Here is a 21849-nt window from a genome sequence, read left to right on the forward strand (position 1 = left end):
ACTTTCCTAGGAAGACTCTTTCCTTCCAATAAATATATATTATTGGGCTATAAATTTGGTTAAGGTGATAGACTCAAGGTCAGCAAACTACAGCCTACAGGCCAAATTCAGCAGCCATCTGTTTTGTGAATAAAGTTTTATTAGAAAACAACCACATCCATTAATCGATGTGTTGAACATGGCTGCTTTCATGCTACAATGGCAGGATTAAATAGCTACAACAGAGACTGTATGGTTCACAAAGCCTAAAATATTTACTATCTGAGCTTTTATATAAAAGACTATGGATTCCTGGTGTCGACCAAGATCTGACCATGAGGGAAAAGAATACTGTAACACAAGCCTTTCTTTAGGATGATGTCAGCATCCTACAGGTATAGTTTTATCCTTTCACTGGAACAGCCATTTAATCCATTATTTTCCATCTAGTCTATAAAGATATAAATGATTACCAAGGAGTTGTTGCTGTTTTTTTTTTTTTAAGTCAGTGGCCTTCCCTTGACCTCATCCAGCATCCCTCTCCTATAGAACACGAGGTAGCTCTGGTATTCTCATTGAATACCGTTTCATCCTTACTCACTTATAGTGGTCATACTTTCTTTCTTTTATTTAAACCTGGAGATTGACAAAAAGGCAAATTAAAGTACATTAGGTGGCTTTATGAGTCAGCAACACTTACAAATGTATTAAAGAGCTATGATTTAGAAACTTCCTATTTTTACCCCAAATTACCAAGGAAAGCAGCTTAAATGACGCATTATTGCTCTGTGAGAGCAATGGGCTAGAGGCCCAGTCTGAGATGTGCATCTCATTTCATCCCTTTCCTTCTGCCTAATAGATTCCCAGAAATACACCAGAGCAGTGTAGGAAATGGGGCATATTTTTTCTTCCATGCTTCGGCTGAGTGAGACAAGCATTGACCTTCACTTCTCTCTTCCACACCAGCGAGTATGCAGCCCCTTTTTCTTCTTGCAGCAGCCCTGTGAATGTGAGTCTGGGATGCCAGAACGTGAAGTGGGCTGCTCTGGAAGGCTCCTTGTGCAGACAATATCAAGACTGCAAATTCCTGGTGACTTCAGGCTTTAAACGTCAAACCAAGAGTTCTTTTTTAGAGGGATCAGGGCCATGGATCCACAAAAGGTGAAGAAATTCTATTATGACCATTCAACACTGAACAAAATTTTCTTAGAGGTTAACTATGACTTTAAGCAATCTTAGAAGCTTCATTAACTCAGGTTTCTAAGATACATCCCTATTTCAGAAGACCCTAGAGGGCAGAGCCTAATAGTTTTAAAGAGTTCAGAATTTTGGGACAAAATTTTACCCTGAGTTCAGCTTCATGAATTCACTAGTTTAATGATCAAATATCTTCAGAGAGTATAGATATTAATTAACTCCAGGCAGCTAGAATCATATCTCTGGAAAAGAGAAAATTATTTCAACCATCTTCCCAGTTTGACTGTAAACACCAAGAGGGCAGGGACCACACCAGTGCTTTCTATAAACTTTCCTTCAGTGCCTAGCGTGATTTCTGGAACATAGCAGTTCCTTGATAAATACACTTCTCCTTCACTTATTGTCTTTAAATCATACCTGAAAACCTGGCTACAAAGGAAAAAGTCTTTAAATGAAAAACATTTCTATTAATATTAATGTGAAATTATGCTGTATCCCATTTCAATCTAAGAGACCAATTAACTTTTTACAGACAAAAATATTTCAGCTGAACAATGAAAATAAGCTTTTATAAGTAGTAACAGTTTGAAAGTAAATTAAACTGTTTGACATGAAAAATAATAAAAACTTACTACTTATGTCTAAGGAAGAAGATAAATTTTATGAGTTGGGGGCAGTAGAAAAGGGATATGAGGATTTAATGGTTTGGATGTTTCTCCCTCCAAACACCATGTTGAAATTCAATCCCCAGTGTGGAGATTGGGCCTGATGAGAGGTGTTTGGGTCATGTGGGTGTATCTCTTATAAATAGATTAACACCCACCTTTGTGGGTCAGTGAGTTCTTACCCTATTAGTTCCCTGAAGAGCTGGTTGTTAAAAATAGGCTGGCACCTCTTTCCCACTCTCTCTTGTTTTTCTCTTGCCATGGGATCTCTCCCCTTCACCTATCACCATGGGGGAAGGTTCTTGAGGCCATCCCCAGATCCAGATGCCCAATCTTGAACTTTTTCAGGCATCAAAACTGTGAGCCAAATGAAGCTTTTCTTTTTATAAATTACCTACATTAAGGTCTTCTTTTTTATGGTAGCACAAAAGAGAATAAGATGGAGGGAGTCATTCTTCATAAGGTGGATTTTTTTCTGCCCAGTTCTCTCCGCTAATTTTTCAGCCTTTTGGGAGGTCATGATTATCTTGTACTCAAACTCGCTTTGAAAATATTATAGCACAGAAAACTACCATCAAAATAAAAACTAATTAATGAGAAGAGTTCAAAACATGTAGGAATAGTTTGTGCACCCAACAGATTGAAGGAAAATCTGCAAACCTTTTCTCTCACTGGGTATATGAACCCAAAGCAAATCATTTGGGTTTATCCCAATAAGACATGCAATTCAATGTGTTCCATATTTATTTTTCTGCTAAGAAACTATTCTTTTGAGCAAATTGTGGAATGTATCTTTTTCTGAATTGGCAATGTTGTTGTTATTTAGTGTATTTACTTAGTGTGACTTAGAGTGAAAAAGTAGTTATACCAAAGCAGAAACCAAAGAAGAGTAACCTAAAAGGTGGAATAACTTGGATGGTGCTGACCTCTGTTGAGGAACGTGCATGGCTGTGTGGAAAACTTAACTAACTTCACTTTTGCTGGAACAAAGCCTAAAACCAGTCGATCTGCTACTTGAAGAGGGAAATGAGGGCACGGTAGGGAGAAGGGTTGGCTCCAAAGACCCCCACAGCCTAGTCTTTCTCCCCTCAGGTCCCATCTGTCTACCCAGCTGCCTTTCTCCTTACTTCCTTCCACTCCTGTGATTCATAGAATTTTTGGTTTTAAAAGCCTCAAAAACAGTTTGAAAATGTAACTTGAATTTCAAAGCTTAGTTTAGAGAGCTTTTAAAAAATCTTTCCAATGTTGGTAAAAAAAAAAAAAATGCACTCAACCCTTTCATTAGAATTTAAAGGCAGATAGATAATCTTATAGGACTTTTTTTCTAACTCTATTTTTACCTTACATCACAGTTACTAGTTTAAGTATCTCTTCTCCAAGAGTAAATGCAACTCTTTATAGGGGAGACTTTATTCTTTTCTTCACATTATCTATCATGTTTTACACATATGAGATACTCAACAAAATGTTTCCTGAAACTACAAATATATAAATGCCACAAAGAGACACAGAGAAGTATGAGCTTAGAGAGATCTTGCACATATTTACACAGAAACTCATGCACTTATGTGTATGTTGATCTCCCAAAGAAGAATGCAAGTGCATGGCCAGTATCCTAAATTATCTGGTTGAGGTGTGTTAACCTAAAATGAATGTTAGGTTTCCGGTTTTAATTATAGCCCTTTTTCTGAAGTATCATGACACTGAGGCACATTCCACAGCTCTAGTTACTGGTACTCTATCTAATGCAATGATTTGACAATCTCTACATTCATTTCTGTATGTCTGTAGTTTGAAACTCTCCCTGGAACTTCATGTAGATATATTTGTTTTCAGGATCCCTTACTGTTACCTTAGATGGTTACAGTTCATCCTGAGATTCTACCACATCTGTCATCAGGGATTATTCTTTAACATGATATATAATTATTTGGCCTTTAGTTTTCAATCTTTTTGTGGTGTTGCAATTGACTCAATCATGTCATTTGCTTCAACTCTTATCTGCTTGTTTGTCTCCATCCTGCAATTGAGCATTCAATGTGAGAACATAAAATTTTAGGCATCTGAAATTAACAATATGCTAACTCAAGATCTGCATTCTTAAATGGCCTCTGAATGTTTGGAAGTTGTAGGACACATTCAACTTTCACATTTGTTTTATTTTTAATAAGACCTGGAGAATAAGAATTTATTATAAGAATCTTCAAGAAACAGAACGGTATATTGATATCTAAATAAAAACAAGATGTTTTTTAGTATTTGAAAGGAAGACAGGATTCCAGAGATTGTTTTCCTTTTCAAATGAGAGCTAATAAGAACTGATGACTGAGACAGGTGCTAAAATTAACTAGGCCAACCATCCAATCATACAAGCTGACACAAATCACTTGAATGTATTTTTCAGGCTCAAAACATGGGCTCTGAAACCCATCAAGATAAATTTTACAGATGATTTGACAAAATGTCATCATGTAGGATACAAATCATTTTTTACACTTTCTCAATATATATTTGGTTTTTGGTTTTGGTTTTTTAAAAGTTTCATCCTAGAGATTTCTTTTAGCTTTTAACACTACTAAAAATGTTATAAAAATGAATCTATCTTATGTATGATATCACGTGAAAATTGCACATATGTACACACATACTTTTCACCTTGTTAGAAATCATGTGTATTCTTTAAATTGCATTTTAAAGTATTTTGATATTGCAATGTTTTCATGACAGTTCGTAGGGAAGCAGCCCTCTCCTAGGATGAGGAGGAAAACGAGATAGTATTTCTTTTTCTTGAGATAGAGTCTTAATTTGTCACCTTCAGTAGAGTGCTATGGCATCATAGCTCACAGCAACCTCAAACTCTTAGGCTCAGGTGATCCCCTTGTCTCAGCCTCCCGAGTAGCTGGGACTACAGGTGCCTACTTTTAGATATGGAGTCTCTCTCTTGCTCAGGCTGGCCTCAAACTCCTGAACTCAGGCAATCCAGTTGCCTAGGCCTCCCAGAGTGCTAGGATTACAAGTGTGAGCCACTGTGCCTGGCCTTGAGAGAGTATTGCGACCTTAACATCGCCAGTCTTATTTAGGCTATCATCTGCCCCTATAATTAGAGTATGGTAGCATTCCTGACTGCATATGTTACACGCACCAGGAAGGTTAGGTGCTGACTCTAAAAGGGTCAAAGATCCGACCAAACCTCATAGCAGCTATCGCCCAAATGTATCTTTGGGTTGCATTAGGCACAACTTGGTGAACTGTCCTACCTAGACACAGAGAGGCTAATTCCCAAGAGAAGAGATAAAGATTGGATTCCTATGGGACTAAGTAAGCAGAGTTTTCGACATACAATTCCTGGGAAAAGAGTGTCAGTATGCCCTTATTCCGGTACTCAAGACATATTTAGGCACCTGCTCAAGGTTGCTGTATCAGCAAGGAATAGAACTGGAACTGCAACCTAATGCTTCAGCCCATGACATTTTGCTTTTTCAGTGGCATTACACATGCCTGACAGCAGTAGCACGCTGGTAAATGTTCAACAACTGGTTCTTCAAGGGGAAATGACAAGGCTCTGATTTATAGTAAATTCTCCTATGATGTCCAGTTTCAAGCCACTAATATGATGTCACTGTATGCAACGTTTGGAAGCCAGGCACAGTCACATGCCATTGTATAGTATTTCCAGCAAACAGACACAGTAGAGCACATAGATAACAGCAAAATGATTCTGAATGCTTTTGAATATTACCTCTATTTTTATTAACTTGTTTGGTATAATTTTACATTATTTAATTTTTAATAATAGCTATGTTTAATCAGAAGCTTGTAGAATTTCTGAAAATTAAATAATCAGCTCTTATGAGACAGTATAAGTCAGCCCCAGCACACATTGCCTGATATTTGCATAAATACCAGGGGGAAGAAATATCATCATTTTAAAGATTTCATGTTAAGTCTGCAACATACTCACCATTTCTTACATATTTATTTCTATGCCTGCAGTAGGAAAACTTAGACTAGAAAAAAGGGGGAGAATGTAAGCTTTATTTTGAAACTCTATGAAGGGGAAAATTTAGAAAACTGTGCCAGGCTTTGAAGCCAGAGATGGAGAGAGGAACTAGGCAGGAACTGGGAGCTGCCCCAAAATTAGGAAGGAGGTTTCAAGCCTGAAGCAACAAGCAAGAAGGATTTGTGCTCCTGGACAGATTCCCAGGAGAATTTTTCTCATTGCTGATCCCCAATGTGTTTTTCCTAGACGACTCACAGATAGATATGCCATTCTCATTTTCATGCTATAAATTGCTACAAGCCTATTAAAGCTTCACTTCCTCTTTTCCCACTTTCTGAGATGACACAGAATATTTAATTTCCACAATATAGGATCATGTGAGCTTCGTTTTGGATCACACCCAATTCCTCTCTCTAGAACATGACTTTTTCCTGATGCAAGTCCTGGATTTCCAAGAGGATGTAAGAACATCCCCACTAGTATGGTCCTAAAGTCAATCTGGTCATGACAATCTCATCATCCTCTCCCCAAACAAGTTGAGCCTGCTTGATTTTCTGGTTTCTGTTGGTGGCCCCACTGTTCACCTTGTTTGAGTCATATTTGATTTTTCTTCTTTTCTTCAGTGGCCACGTCTAGTCAATTCTGTCATTGAAGAGGCTGCCTTATACATTTCCCCCTCTCTATGGCAACTGTACCATACTGATTCTATGTAACTTTATTGCAGGAATGACTGCGTATTCTGTCTAATTTATACCAGAGTGGAAGATCATTCCAAACTCGGGAGATACAATAGTGAAGTAGACATATTTTGTCCCCATTCTAAAAGAACTTTACATCATTCATAGTGAAGGAAAACTTACAACGTATCCACAGTCAGTAAGGAAAATCAGCATATAACGAGAGTAAACTAACAATTGCTAAATCAGAGCATGATGTTAATATAGAGCGTCTGAAATCTACTCATAAGGCTGTTCGCTCCTGATAAGCAGACATTTTGATGATCTCTGGCCTCCTTGCTTCTGATTGCTCCAATCTGCTCATTTTGGTCAGGTTTATTTCCCTAAACCTGTCTACCTAAAATCTGTCCTCGCCTCCTGAATCTCACCCAGATGCCTTCTGCTGGCTTCACAGTCTTACGTTCCAACTGTTTTCCCATGACTCCAATCCCGATTAGTCACTGATTCCTGAGCATACCTTTCCCTTTTCCAACTCTCAACCTGTAGGCATTCTGCTATTTCTGCCTGGAGTTACCATCTCACCAATTATTCCACTTTCTTCCTGATCTCAGCTTTTCATTCCAGATTCCATTCTTCCTCTCTGCAAACCTTTACTTATTCTTTGGGGGAACCTGGTACCTTCTACCTCTTATGACACTCTTTGGGGTAATTGTTTTATCCTTCCTGCTTGAAAAGGAAAATCATGTCTCACATTTATTTTATATTTTTTTCCAGTGCTCAGAATACAGATATTTGATGACTTATTGAGATAGGCAGTTACCTGCATTTTGGAAATTTTCTTCCAGACTAAGCTTTTTGGGGTTGTAAGAAAAAAAAATAATGCTATGGTATGTCAGTTATCACGGTATAAAAAATGATAAAAATAATGCAACCATATGAATAATTATCATTTATAAGTGTCTGCTCCATTGTCAGACACTTTCTAGGTGAAATACATATACGTATATATACGTGTGTGTGTGCAAATCCTTATGGCACAAGAGTAAACTGCACCTCAAAGAAGCTAAGCGACCTTTGCTAGAATTTAAACTTAGGACTCCTTAGAATCAACTCTGATAATTTCATAGTATGTGGTATTTGGGAAGGAGGGCACTATTAGGAAAGAAATACATGAGAATTGGAGGATGACCTCACCTTTCTGTGGCCTCTGCCAATCTTTTCAATTGTTCTGAACAAACTTTTAAAATTTGCCCAAATTTGATTTCCACATATCACTTAATTTTAAGAATGATAAACTCTTGATCTCCTGCTTTGTAAGACCTGAAACCCTTTGGGTGTACCTAACATTGATTCTTCCAGCTTGACCCTTTTCATATCCTCGTCATGTGTACATGGTACTCACATCAACTCAAAGTTCTCTATACTCAGAAATGTGAGAAAAGATTAATGTTAAAGGTCAAGAGATATGTAAATATCAAGTATAATGAAATCGAGTCAACCTAAATGTGAAAAATTCTACTGGAGTGAAGAACATGGATAAATATCCACAAATAAAATTCCAAAGTGTGACATCAAAGAATGCCTTCCCTTTAGGCAATTTCTTTTTGCTAACTGTTGTACAGTCAGATATCCAACTTTTGGGGTAGAAAAAAGGGTTGAGGCTCAAATGACAGTGTCCCCTGATGTCGGCTACTAACCAGCATGGTTGAGTTTTGCTCAGAGGATTTTGAGGTCATGTAGAACGTGGGTGCTCTAAACTTTGTTTGTGTGCTGTTTACTTTATAAACAGTTTCATATAAGAGAAAAAAGTCTTTGGGGTTGGGCAGGATTTGATTCCTGGCTCCATTTCTATGCTAGCTGGGTTCTGGAGCAAGTCTCCTAGACTGTAGGAATCCTAGTTTCCTCAGCAATATAAGAAAGTCGACAATTCCTACTTCATAGCACTGTTTCCAAAATAATGGAATATATAACCATTGTCTATGGCTGTGTGATTTAGTGTAAAAAAAAAAATCACCATTCAGAACTCTAAGTTTAGTTGAGAGCTACTGATTTGGACCAGGCTTGATGGATGTTGGCTGGCTCACTTGTGCATCTGCCATCGCCTGGTAGGTCAGCTTGGGGCAGGCCTGCCTAGGAGAGCTGCACTCATATGTCTGGTGCCTGGCCAGCTGTTGGTTGGGTTGACAGAATTGACACAGCCGCATGCTCCTTGCCATCCGGCATGCTAGCTTGAGCTTGTTTACATGGAGGTTGACCAGGGTTCCAAGAGAGCTAGCCAGAGAAAATCAGAATGCCAGTCTAGATGCAAGGGTGGGGGATATGGACCCCACATCTTGCTGAGAGGAGCTGCAAAGTCACATTGGAAAGGTGTATAAATACAGAAAGGGTAAAAACATGTAGTCGGTTTTGCAATGTCTTATAACCACTTTAAAAAGTTGTTTATAAGCATTTTTTATAACTAAGCACATGTATTCCTTTTGACCCAGTAATAGCATTGCTAGGTATAGACCTAAAAGATACATTCATATGTGCTCAAAATATAAATACTAGAATGTTCATGGCAGAACAATTCATAATAGCCCCGAACTCCAAGCTACCCAAATGACCGTTAGCTTGCCTACTTAGGATAGATAAACACATTGTGGTATTTTCACACCATGGAATAGTGTGTGCAATGAGAATGAACAAACTACAACTACATCCCATAATATGGATGAATCTTACAAGCATAATGCTGAAAGAAAAAAAGGCAGACACAGAAGAGTACATATTTTCTGATTTAATTTACATAAACTATTATTTTTTTAAAAATCAGGCCCAGGTGAGGTTTGAACTTGCCACACCTGGTTTGCAAGGCCAGTGCTCTAACTACTGAGCTAGGGCATCTCATTAAACTTTAAAAACCAGGCAAAATAAATCTATTGTATTAAAAATCAAGATAGTGGTATCCTTAGGATAGAAGAAATTGGAAATGGGTACAAGGTGGAGGGGAGACTTTTAAGGTGCTGGTCATGTTCTGTTTCTTGATCTAGGTGCTGTTACACAGGCATGTTTGGTTTATGACAATTCATAGAGCTGTACTCTTATGAATTGCACAATTTTCTATATGCATGTTTTATATCAGTTGAAACATTTATGAAAGATGGAATATTTGAAAGTACCTATTCACAGCAGGCTCTCAAATAATTTCTCTCTCCCCTTCATATTCCCCAAAGAGAATATGTGTGTGGTCACAATTTCCATTGTTATATGTTTACCATGAAACAGTGTATCATTTATGTTAATGTGAACAGGACACCCAAAGATAATTAAAAAATGGACACAACAAGCAAAAATCTTGTGCTTTAGGGCTGCTTGGATATTAATGTGAAATTTTAAAAAATCTTGCACTTTTAAAATACTCACCCTGCCTGAGATACGATGTTGGCATTCAAACGACTGAACCTGGTATGGTGGCTGGGTTGTATACCATCTGGACAAAGTGTCTCAGCAGTCTTCAATCTTTTTTTCCACCTGTTAAGATTGTTGAACTCAGAGTTATGTCAAATTTTCAGGTCAATGGGTTTATCTCCATTTCTTTTTACTTTACTCAAAAAATATATATTTAAATGTCAGAAAGCAAGCATAACTTTATTGAGGTCCAACTCCGTATTCTCTCTAATTTATAGCAGAGGGAAAAATTATTCCAAACTCTGGAGATCCAGTGGTGAACTAGACAGATTATGTCACCATTCTAAAGGAACATTCAAAGGGACAAAATACTTGCAACATATGGACAGTTAATCTGAATAATCAGTATTATAACAGTAAACTATCAACTGCTAAATGAGAGCATGGCATTAATATAGTGTGTTGCTCTGGGTAGGCCTGGGTTTTCCTATGGTAAAAATTACCTGCCAAATTGAGAGGCATAAAACAATGAAAGTTTGTTTATTGCTTTTGCTGCATGTTGACTGAAAATTACCCAGGAATTTTGCTGCACCTTATTCTCAACCCGGGAGCAAGTTCAAACTAGAATATTTTGTATCATGATGACATAGGGATAGAAAACATGGCGAAGCACACACTCATTCTTAAAGCTTCTAGGCTTCTTAAAAAGATTCCTTTTTGATGTTAATGTTAATGGAGGTCATTGTATTTCAAGCTTTCTAAGAATTTTATCTTGGATGGGTGTTGAATTTTATCAAGTGTTTTCTTTTTGTTGCTATTGAGAGCATTAAATGGCTTTTCTCATGTTTTCTCATGTTTATGTGGTAGATTACATCAATGTATTTTTCTGATGTTTTATCAGTTTTGCATTCCCTAGTGTAGACAAACCCGACTAGACTTGATATATTAAATTTAAGAACCACCACTGGATTTGACCTACTGCTATTTTATTTAGAATTCTTTTTTAAAAATCCACATGCATCTGTATTTGTTTTTTCTCTTGCATTGTCTTTGGTTTTAAGTTCATACTAAATTGTAAAATGAGTTTAACAGTTTTCTTAACTTTTCTCTGAAGTGTTTTTTCTCTCTCTCCATATGTATGTATATAATAAAGAGATAAATACATGTAAGTATAGATAGATAGGATAGGACTGATACAGTCCTTGAAAATTATGTAAATTTGGCCTATAACCATCATTTCACCTAATATCCTTTATGGCAATAGGGGGATTTTTTTAATACATATTTGATTTCTTCAGTGGTTATTGTTTATTATTCTATTTCTTCTCAAGTCAACTTTATACTTAATGTATTGGTCAAGGTAGATTAACTGCTATGCCAAATAACCTCCAAATTCCAGTGGCTTGACATAATAAAAGTTTATTTTTTTAAAATTCACATTATAGTCCAATATGGGTTAGTAGTGCCAATGAGTTAAAGGTTACCTCCAACTGTACATGGTCACTCAGGAACTGAGACTCTCATGTTGTAGCTTCATCCTATTCTAGACCCTTTGTGTCCTTTTAATTCAGGGTACAGATGAAAAAGAGTATGAGAAAAATGTTTGGAGGATTTTTTTTTAATTTAAAAATATTAAGGAGGTAGAAATGTTTTAGGTTACCATGGATTGCTTTTGTAATGCTTGAGTTCCAGCTTATAAGTGTGCCCATCATCCAAATAGAGTTCATTGTACATATTAGGTTTTATCCTCTCCCTTCGTCCCTCCTGCCCAGGTTGGATTTTATGGGTCAGTTCATTAGCTGGACTAAATCACTGACCACATCTAAATGTAAGGGAGTCTGGGACATGAAGTCCAGCTATGCGCCCAGGAAGAGGAGAACACAGATTTTGATGAGCACTGGCAGTTTATATTTCAGTAATTTATTTTTCTTCTGGAAATTTTTCATTCTAGCTATATTTATTAGCATGAATTCATTCATTGAATGCTTCATGATTTTGATAAGTATTATATCTTTGGTTATGTGATTATAATAGTGTTTATTGGCATATTCTCTATCCATTTATCAGTTTTGCTAGAGGCTTATTTTTTATTTCATCAATTTCTTTCACAAATCTAGGCTTTTGTTCAATTTCAAATTATTAAGATTATTTTCTACTTTCTAAATTTTTGTGCTATCTTTGTTATTTTTTTCCTTCTATTTTCTTGAGTATATTCTATTATTTATTTCCTAGTTTCTGGAGCTCTTTTGTTGATTTTGAGTTCCCAATCTCTTTTTTTTTTCTGTAAATCCCATCACCCTTTTTTCCTCATCTGTAACACCAGTAGTTCTAATGAAAGCTTTCAAACTTCCACAAGAGAGATTTATCCTTGCCTAATGCAAAGCAGATATACCGTGGGGTAATTCATAGTAACAATAATACCAAGAAGTCCATGATTCCCAGACAAGCCTCTTTTACTATAGTTCTAGGAATTTATCAGTGTAGATAGATAAAACACTCAAATTAAACCAGAAATGTAAAGTAATCCACAACACACAGTCTTAATGATATCACACAATTCCTTTACTATTCTTTTTTTTTTTTTAGAGACAGAGTCTCATGTTGTCGCCCTTGGTAGAGTGCCATGGAGTCACAGCTCACAGCAACCTCCAGCTCCTGGGCTTAGGCGATTCTCTTGCCTCAGCCTCCTGAGTAGCTGGGACTACAGGTGCCTGCCACAACACCTGGCTATTTTTTTGTTGCAGTTTGGCTGGGCCGTGTTTGAACCTGCCACCCTCAGTATATGGGGCCAACATCCTACTCACTGAGGCACAGGTGCCGCCCTCCTTTACTATTCTTAATAGAAGCATTGCCTAATACACCGATTTCTAAGCTATTATATCTTTTTCTTCTACATTAACATAAAACAATTGCATGCCTAAATCTCAATTACACACCAGTTTTTGTCTCCAGCTAGTTTGTGCGTATAGTGTATCCACATCCCCAGACATTTAGAAAAAGGGTTTAAATTATTTTCCCCAAAGTGCAAGATACAAAAAGAAAAACATACATACAAGAGCAATTCTAGATGTATAGAAATATACAATAAATATGCTGAATTATTACCCAGAGAAGAAGATAGGGCAGTTAAAAGATGTAGCATAAAAACAAAAAGTCTCAGAAGGGATTCATGGAGGAGAGAAACTGGAAGATAAGAATGTGTATGTTGGCAAGAGGTTTGTAGGAATGAATTCCTAGTTTTGAGCTGAGGATGTTTTATGAAATTCTCTGCAGTATAGGCCATGATCTTACTTACATTTGCATTTGTCCTCAGTGGTCCTGGCTCTTGCAAAATGCTTGAGTGTTACTGGTGCTTAATAAATAAAAGTAGAACTGAGGAATGTGAAGCATTTGTGTGGTCAATTCTGAAATAATTTTTAAGATTAACATCTATGGTCAGAATTTTGTTATTGTAGAATTGGAGAGAGTTATACATGCTAAAACTAGAAATGAATTTAAGAATAATAAAGTCCAGACACTTATTTCACAAGTGAGGAAATTGAGGCTTATAAATACAAAATGTGGTTCTTGTGGCAACTTCTATATATCAATTAAAATGAGTAATTATAGGGGATTTCAGGCCTCTTGGGCCATTTTGTGGTTATGGTAATTTTGCAGAGATTTAGACTTGCTGTATTTTGGAAAGCTTACTCAAGATTAAGAGTTGGCAAAGGATGGCTCACAGGCCAAATCCAACTGGAAAACTGTTTCTGTAAATAAAGCTTTACTGAAACACAGCCATACCCATACATATTGTCTATGGCTGTCTTCACGTTATGCCAATAGGGTGACCGAGACCGTATGGCACCCCCTAAAAACTAAAATACAGTAGAATCTCTGTAGGGTGATTACCCAAGGGACTGTAACAAACTGGTCCACATATGGAGATGGTCAACATAAAGAACTAGGCCTACTGTACTGATATGTACATGTGGTCACATGAAAATTAGGTCAACTTGAGGAGGTGGTCAATGCAGGGAAGGGGGTCAGCTATGGAGATTCTACTTTATTTGCTATCTTGTCATTTACAGAAACATTTATAACCCCTGCTCTAAGTAGTTGCATCATATAAGGTATCTTTTACTCCATAGCCTATAAAGATGTTTGTGTTTTTGCTTTTCTAGAGCTAAAATTAATCTGATAATTGATCATAATTTAAAGAATGGCACCATGTGTTAATTTTGAGACTTGAAGGCATTGATGCAAAACTCAAGCACCTCAGAAGAAACTGTTAACAAGAAAGCATTCTTTCATGGATTGGGTTGGTACATTTTCCTTTGGGCGAGAGATGAAGGTTGAGAAATGGGCTGAGCCAGTGAAAGTCATTATGAAAGTAATTCCCAGTGATTCTGTAACATTTAGATTTCATTTCCTCAAGAGCCGCATTGCCTCTGTACATCTTTAGATGCTGCTCATTGAGCCAGATCACCCTTTTGAAAGGCAATGGAATTTGCCCTTCTTAACACAACCCTCAGCAGCTGGGGAAGTGCAGCTTGTCATGGGCGAGGGCTTGCTGGAAGCTTTACTTGTAACCTAGTGGCAGGAAGATGCTTGGAAGAAAGAGGACAGGAAGCTCAAGACTACAGCCAGTTTAAAATGCCACCTCATTAGTAGCAATTAGCACTCAGTCATGCCTGGGAGACTGTCCCCATAAAGCAGGTCAAATCAATTACCTCAATTACCGTCTGCCTCTTAGACAAAGGAGGAGGCCATTGCAGATTGCTATAGCTCATTCCTGGGCTTTTATGTCTGAGACCAGAAGCAGATTTGATTGCACTTTAAAATCTTGTCCCCAGAGGAGGGCTTCCCTCTTTTCCTATCTTTGTATGCACAAAGAATTATAGCTCCTGTCAAAAAAAGGCCCATGTCTTTAGGTTTTGGTTGCAGGAGAATTGGGGCAAACTTCAAGGATGCTGGACACTCTGTGACTTTGTGAATGGACGCTGAAGAGGTTTGCTCACGGTGAGAGAGATTGAAATAGGGTAAGGTTCATATGTGACACAGGGCTAATTCCTCTCACTGACATTTATAAACCAGCTTTAAAGAAAATCAAGCAATTGACCACGTCCCTGTTAATGGCTAAGCTGGTAACAGTGTTTTTGTCTTTTCAGGAGGTGAGGGAGAAGGGTCAGCCAAGGTGCTTTATGAGCTTATGAGAGAAAAGGAAGTGTAAGCACTGGCCAGGGCCCTGGTGTGGATGCTCACCAGCTGGTGAACGTGCCCAGAGGCGCTTTATGTCCTCCTGCTCTGCCGGAGCCCAGAGAAGAGCAGAGCAGATTCCTTGGGAAAGAACCAGAGACTCCTGCTTCCTATGCAGCATTTTGTGTCATTAACGGTTTGGGCAATTTTTACTTCATGTTCACAACGAGATGCTCTCAGTTAATTTTACTTTGCATTTACTTGTTCATTTTATCTAACATAAAACACACTTTACATTGCCAGCAGCTGCTTTTCTGGGGTGTGGCTATGTCCTGGGTACTAGAAAGCTGCTCTTTGCCTGCCCTCTGTCACCGATGGAGAAAACTCCCTGGGCCTCTCTCTAAGTGCCCCTCAAGGTGTCAGAGGAGTAGCTTGCAGCGCAGCGGTAATAACCTCATGGACAGGATCACCCTGCTGTGGCTGGGGCTCTGCTTCTCTCTCTCAGTCTCAATATACCAAGTCCCCTCAAAAAGTACACTATCCCAGAAAATAATCCAGCGTTCTTGTTATGCTAACTGAACTTTATGACGACTCTCTCCTTTCGGTGCAGATTGCTGTCCCCAAGTCTCTTCAATACTGAAAGCCATTGGCAAAAAGCTTAGGGTGGCATTTCTCAAAATATTCTGAAATCATCTGCATACCAGTCACTGAGAATGCTTGTTAAAATACAGATGACCAGACTCCTCCAAATGCCACCAAACTGGATTCTGAGGTTTGGGTATCCAGTAATTCTTATATTCAGTAAAGTCTGAGAGGTGCTTGTTTCCAAATGATGTGAAGTTTTACTTACAATAACACTGGGATGTGAGACTTGATATATGCTGTGTGTGATTCCCTAATTTATGATTTTCTTATCAGCATTTATTCCAGAGCCCTGCTCTTAAGCATAAACCTTAGGGACTTTACCTAACAACCACAATCAGTGTAACCCAATTCTTTGTACCTTTAATGAATCCCAAACAATAAAAAAAAAAAAAACTTTCTCTGATTCAACCTTTTTTTTTTTGTTTGGTCAGTATGCCCAGGCTGGAAGGGTACCAGCCCAAGGCAGGGCTTGGGGCAGTCAAGAGACCAGTGCAGTTCTTAAGGCTAAAGATTCAGCATATGCCATGTAGGTTCCCTTGGGAAGGAGAATAGAAAGAGAGACAGGCAAGGTGTGGATAAATGGGCTAGGAGTTGTGTTAGGAATCCAGTGGGTTAAGTCAAGACACCAGCACTCAGAACACACTGATGTGAAAATGACTTAGAGCTTTCCCACGTGGCTCTCTACATGAGGGTCTCACAACTTGGACAGGGCTGGATGCACTTCATCAGCCACATTGTACAGGGCCCCGTGTTTGCCTTCACCACTGTCCCGTCAACACCCTGAGTAACTTGAAGCCTTGCTTTGTTACCTGCTTATCCATGCAGGCTTTCAAGCATTCACCCATCGCATTGCATACTATGTCCCACTGTGTTTCAGGCAGAGGGTTCTGAATCAAGGACTCACAGATGAAGAGCCAGGGTTTCTCTGCTTGAGGGACACAGAGACTAGATGGACGTACAAAGACCTAAAGAGATTTGCAAGCTGCTGCTGCAGCACTTCCCTTCCCCTCCATTACAGCTAAGGGTATTCCCACTATGGACGTCACCATCAATCAGAACAGCCCATGTTCATGACCTCGAACCCATACCTTGCCTCCTTAGACCCCGGTATCTTTATCAGCTGTATCGCTAACTCTCTCATTTATTTCCCACCTTCATGCTGGCATTTGATCTCTTTTTCTTCTTTATTCCTCATGACAGATTTAGGTCTCACTTGTCTTTTTAATCATTTTTTATTCTGGATGCACCCATTCAAGGCTTTCTTCTTGAGCTTTAGAATTTTTTTTCTCCTTGAACTATGTGGACTTTATCAGGTCAATTTAAGCACCTGGGTTATCATTTTGATTTTCTTTCCCCATTCACATACAATAGTCTTTAGGGTGGATAAAGTCATAAAAATGTATTGGCTGGGACTGCTCCAAATCTACCCTATGTGGCCTGTGCTTGGCCCTGGCAGTAGTTGTGCTGTTCTTTTCAGTATATTTCCTTCCTTGCCTTTTCACACACTATTCCCACCTCTCCAGGTCTCAGTATCACTCCTGTCTTCCTCAATCTGAGCAGCCAAGCTTGTCTCTTACATTCTGTAGAATATTCAGAACTTTCAGCTGCTGAACTATCTAACTCTCTGTCTTTCAGCTCCCTGTTCCAAATTTGTGTTTCTGATTAATTTACATCTTTTGTCTGAAGAACTCATATCTGCCCTCCAAGGCTAACTCCTACCCGGCTTCAATAAAAGAGAAAATTTCATAATCAAATAAGTTTTGGAAGTCCAGTATATTATATTTCTCCTTTGGGGTATTTATATGACATATTAGCCTCCTAATAATCAGTGTTTAAATCAGTGTTTCTCATTAACTCTAGAACTCTTTCTTTGAGCAGCACCTGTTAATACTCTGGGTGCCTCATTTTGTAAAACACTACTTGAGCCTCTAGAAGTTTGTAAACTTGTTTTAATAATCATTTCATACTATCTCCCGCTATAAACCCTTTTCCCTTTGGCCTGATGTCTTCTTACAAACTATAGATCGTCAATAAATGTTTGCTAAATAAGAAAGTAAATGAGTTTATATATTTAGTAATGTTATTAACACATTACTGTGCTCTAGGTAGTAGAGACATGATGATGAATAAGATGCAAACTTTCTTGCCCATGTGGTGCTTCCTTTCCAGTGGGGACAGCGGCTATAAAGACATAGATGAATATAGAATATAATGTCTAATGATGATGGAAGGCTCTGAAGAAAAGTAAAGCAGGGAAATAGTGTTCAGAGGAACTTGGACACTATTTTGGACGGAAGCAAGTCAAGAAAGACCTCTTTATAGTGGTAACTTTTAAACCAAGCCTTGAATAAAGTGAAGGAGAGAGATATTTGAATATTTATAGATGGTGGAATTCAGGTAGAGGGAAAAATCAAGTGTGTGGTAGTTTTAAAATATGTCCACACATTCTTTGTTATTTTCTCTTAGGAGATTGGGCTTACTTCCTATCTCCATGAGTGTGGGTTGACCTAGTGACTCACTTCTTACAAAGGGTATATGATAGAAGTAATGGTATTTTGAGAGAAAAACACAATTAAACTCAAGTGGGAGGGAGAGGGGAAGGGGGGTGGATTTGTGTGCTGTCACCTAATAGGTACAATGCAGGGGTGTATGGCACACCTCTTGGGGGAGGGGCACAACTCCAGCTGGAACTTTACCTAACAAATGCAAACAATGTCACCTAATCATCTGCAGCCTTATATTAATCTGAAATTAAAGAAAAAGAAGTAATGGTGTGTTTTCTGAGACTAGGTCATAAATGGCCTTGCAACTTCCTCCTTTATTTTTCACTCGGATTACTCTGGAGAAAGCCAACTGCCATTTTGTAAGGACACTCAAGTAGCCCGGTGGTAATATTTCTTCCATTCTCATCTGGCTTGTCTTATGTATGATCTTGAGCAAGCTGAGGTTAGTCAGTCCTTCCAAATTCCATATGGTTGGCACAATCTCTTATGTTGAGCCTACTTCAGTCTGTGAAATAAAATCACCCAAAATCCAAAATCCTTTCAAAGCTAAGGAGATAAATCTGTGTGGTGTTGGCAGAGTCTGAATTGAAGGGCAAGCAAATAGCAGCAAGGGATTATAAATCCCTGCTTGCTTCAACTATAAACCAATCTGTCCACAGTGAGAAAGCATTTAATAAAGGGTTTCATTGTACGGGAGGAAATGGAAAATTATACTCCATGAGTGAATGGTCTGCTAGCAACAGCCTGGAACCAGCAGCATAGGTGCCTTTTAACGGTTTTTAAAAAATCAATAACTTTAGTCTTTTTAATTGAATTATTATATGTGGGAAGAACACTTAATAACAACTTTTGATCCTTTATAAAATGTTCTCCATGAAGAAGTAGTATAATCAGATTTGGATTCTTCTGAGCCAACATACATATACATTTTTCATTGTATTAGCGGGCTGAATTCTGTGTTTTTGATCCTCTAGAAATAAAAATGAGAATAAATGGGGGAAAAAGTAACAAAATGGAAGCCTACCTAAACAGCATCTGTGACATCGTAAATCCCGACTTGGGCTCTATGGAAGGAATGGAAAAAAAAATCAAGATTTGAAGCAGCAGACACAGCACATCCTGTTCCTATTATAAGCAAGAGCAGGAGAGAATTGGCCAATGTCCAATTTTAAGAAGGCACCTAGAGATTTGTAATATATTGGTGAGAGCAGTGGGTGTTTTCAGGAATAAAACGCTTGCATGGTGCTTCTAAAAATATCCTTAATGCAATGGAAGTTATCTCTTCAGTTACTCTATTTTAATTAGATTCTCTCCTCTGCTTATTTCTTATTTGTGCTGCTTTCTTTTTATTTTTCTCATCCTCCTCCTGTCCTGGGGGCTCTTCCACATTAGCACAGGCGGTGATGCTCAGTGGTACTGACAGGCTGCCAGGCCGATGCTGCTTATCTCCCCTGGATCCCAGCTTACACCAGCCCCTTGGTCTGATTCATGATCTAGAAAATTCTTTCTGCTCAGGTATGACAGAATTTACCCTGCACAGATGGTGGTCACAGCTTAAAGACCCCCAACCCTTCCTACTTCTCATCAACCATTTTCTGAAGCCATAGACTTGAAACTAAAGTACTATAAAACCTTCAAACTTAAAAAAACAACTTCTTTATCTTATGTGTAAGATCAATTTAAAAGTCACCTTGCCATGCTATAGGCCATGAAACAGCAGACCTGGTGGGAAGCTGTCTCTTCCTTTGATTGCTACACAAAGTGACGTGACTCTGTGACGTGTGGTGTGAGAAAGCCAAATTCAATATGCTCAGTAACTTTAGACAGTTTTGCATAAAATCAAATAGTGTCGTAGATGCACCAAAGAACATGAATTGAGTGTCTAACTATCTATATATAAAGCTGCGGCATCATCAACCAGAAATAGCACACAGGACATGGCAGCTAACCCTTGCCACTACCTCAGCACTGTTCATTCTGGAAGATGTGCTTAATCTCACAAAAGGCAGGGCCAATGCTCTTGTCTCATTTTGCTATTTTAGGGCCAGTCTATCCAGCCTGAAAGCCCATAAACAGGCTCACAGGAAAGACACCAAGACGAACAGAACACATAATGACTCTTAAAAGAATACTCGTAGAAATGAAGACTATAGCTTGGAAAAGAGCAACCTCGTAAAGACACGGGAGGGCTTATTTTCCTCATCTCATGAGTATAAAGGCCAAGTTGTGTGAATGGTATGAAGGAGCGGTGTGTGCAGTGGAGACCTCCTCCGGCAAGTTACAGCTGGGGGAGGGGCCTGTCTGTCAGCAAAGCTCATCTCTAAGCAAATGGTCAGAAGAGACCTGGCCTGGCTGACACTTCCTTCTGTCCTCAACCTTCTGCAGCCCCCATAGTTTCACATATTTGGTTTGAGTTGGAATCGGTTTCTTGCTTTTATATGTCTCTGTCTTTTATTTTTTTCATGAGACAGAGTCTCACTTTGTCACCTGGGCTACAGTGCAGCGCATCATGACAGCTCACAGAAACCGCAAACTCCTGGGTTCCAGTGATCCTCCTGCCTCAGCCTCCTGAGAAGCTGGGAGTGCAGGCACTGCCATAACACCTGGCTAGTTGTATTTTCAGTAGAGATGGGGTCTCACTATTGCTCAGAGTGGTCTTGAACTCCTAAGCTCAAGTGATCCTCCTGCCTCAGCCTTTCAAAGTGCTGGAATTTACAGCTGTGAACCATTGCACTTGGCCTATGTCTTTGGAAAGAATAATTATAACATAAAAGAGGAATTTGTCTGATGGAAATTAGGTTTTCTTTATTGGCATTTTTCTGTCAGTTTCCAGAGAGAGACCATGCACCCTTTATTTGGTGATTCTCCCAAAGAGAGGGATCTTGGTGAGAGGTTATTGCCATTGAGGTTTGTCGAAACTTAGGTTAGATAGTTTCTTGAAGGATTATGATTATGATCTCCCTGATTATGCTAGAATCTCCCTGACTGAAATATTGGCAACTACCAATTACAATTGACCCAATGGAAAGGAAGGAGCTCACCTTCCTAAAGCACAGGTTAATGGATGTGAATCCAGTTGCTATGGAAAATATCTTTTTCAGCACTCAAATCATAGCTGTGTACATTAATGCAATCATGGGGTACAGTGTGGTGTTTTCATATAAAATTTGAAATATTTTCATCAAACTGGTTAACATAGCCTTCATGTCATTTTCTTAGTTATTGTGTTAAGATGTTTATATGCTACTTTTAGAAAGATTCACTTGTACCCTTGTAAGATAAACCATAGAGGTGACCCCACCAATCACTCTCCCTCCACCCATCTACCCCTTCCCCTCCCTTCTCCCTCCCCATATTCTTAGGCTATAATTAGGTTATAGCATTCATATAAAAGCTGTAAATTAGTTTCATAATAGGGCTGAGTACATTGGCTACTTTTCCTTCCATTCTTGAGATGATTTGCTAAGAAGAACATTTTCCAGCTCCATTCATGTAAACACGAAGGAGGCAAAGTCTCCATCTTTCTTTATGGATGCATAATATTCCATGGTGTACATATACCACAATTTATTGATCCATTCATGGGTCAATGGGTACTTGGGCTTCTTCCATGA

The sequence above is a fragment of the Otolemur garnettii genome, unplaced genomic scaffold (assembly GCF_000181295.1).
Source record: "Otolemur garnettii isolate 467f Iridium unplaced genomic scaffold, OtoGar3 scaffold00051, whole genome shotgun sequence".
Lineage (NCBI taxonomy): Eukaryota > Metazoa > Chordata > Mammalia > Primates > Galagidae > Otolemur > Otolemur garnettii.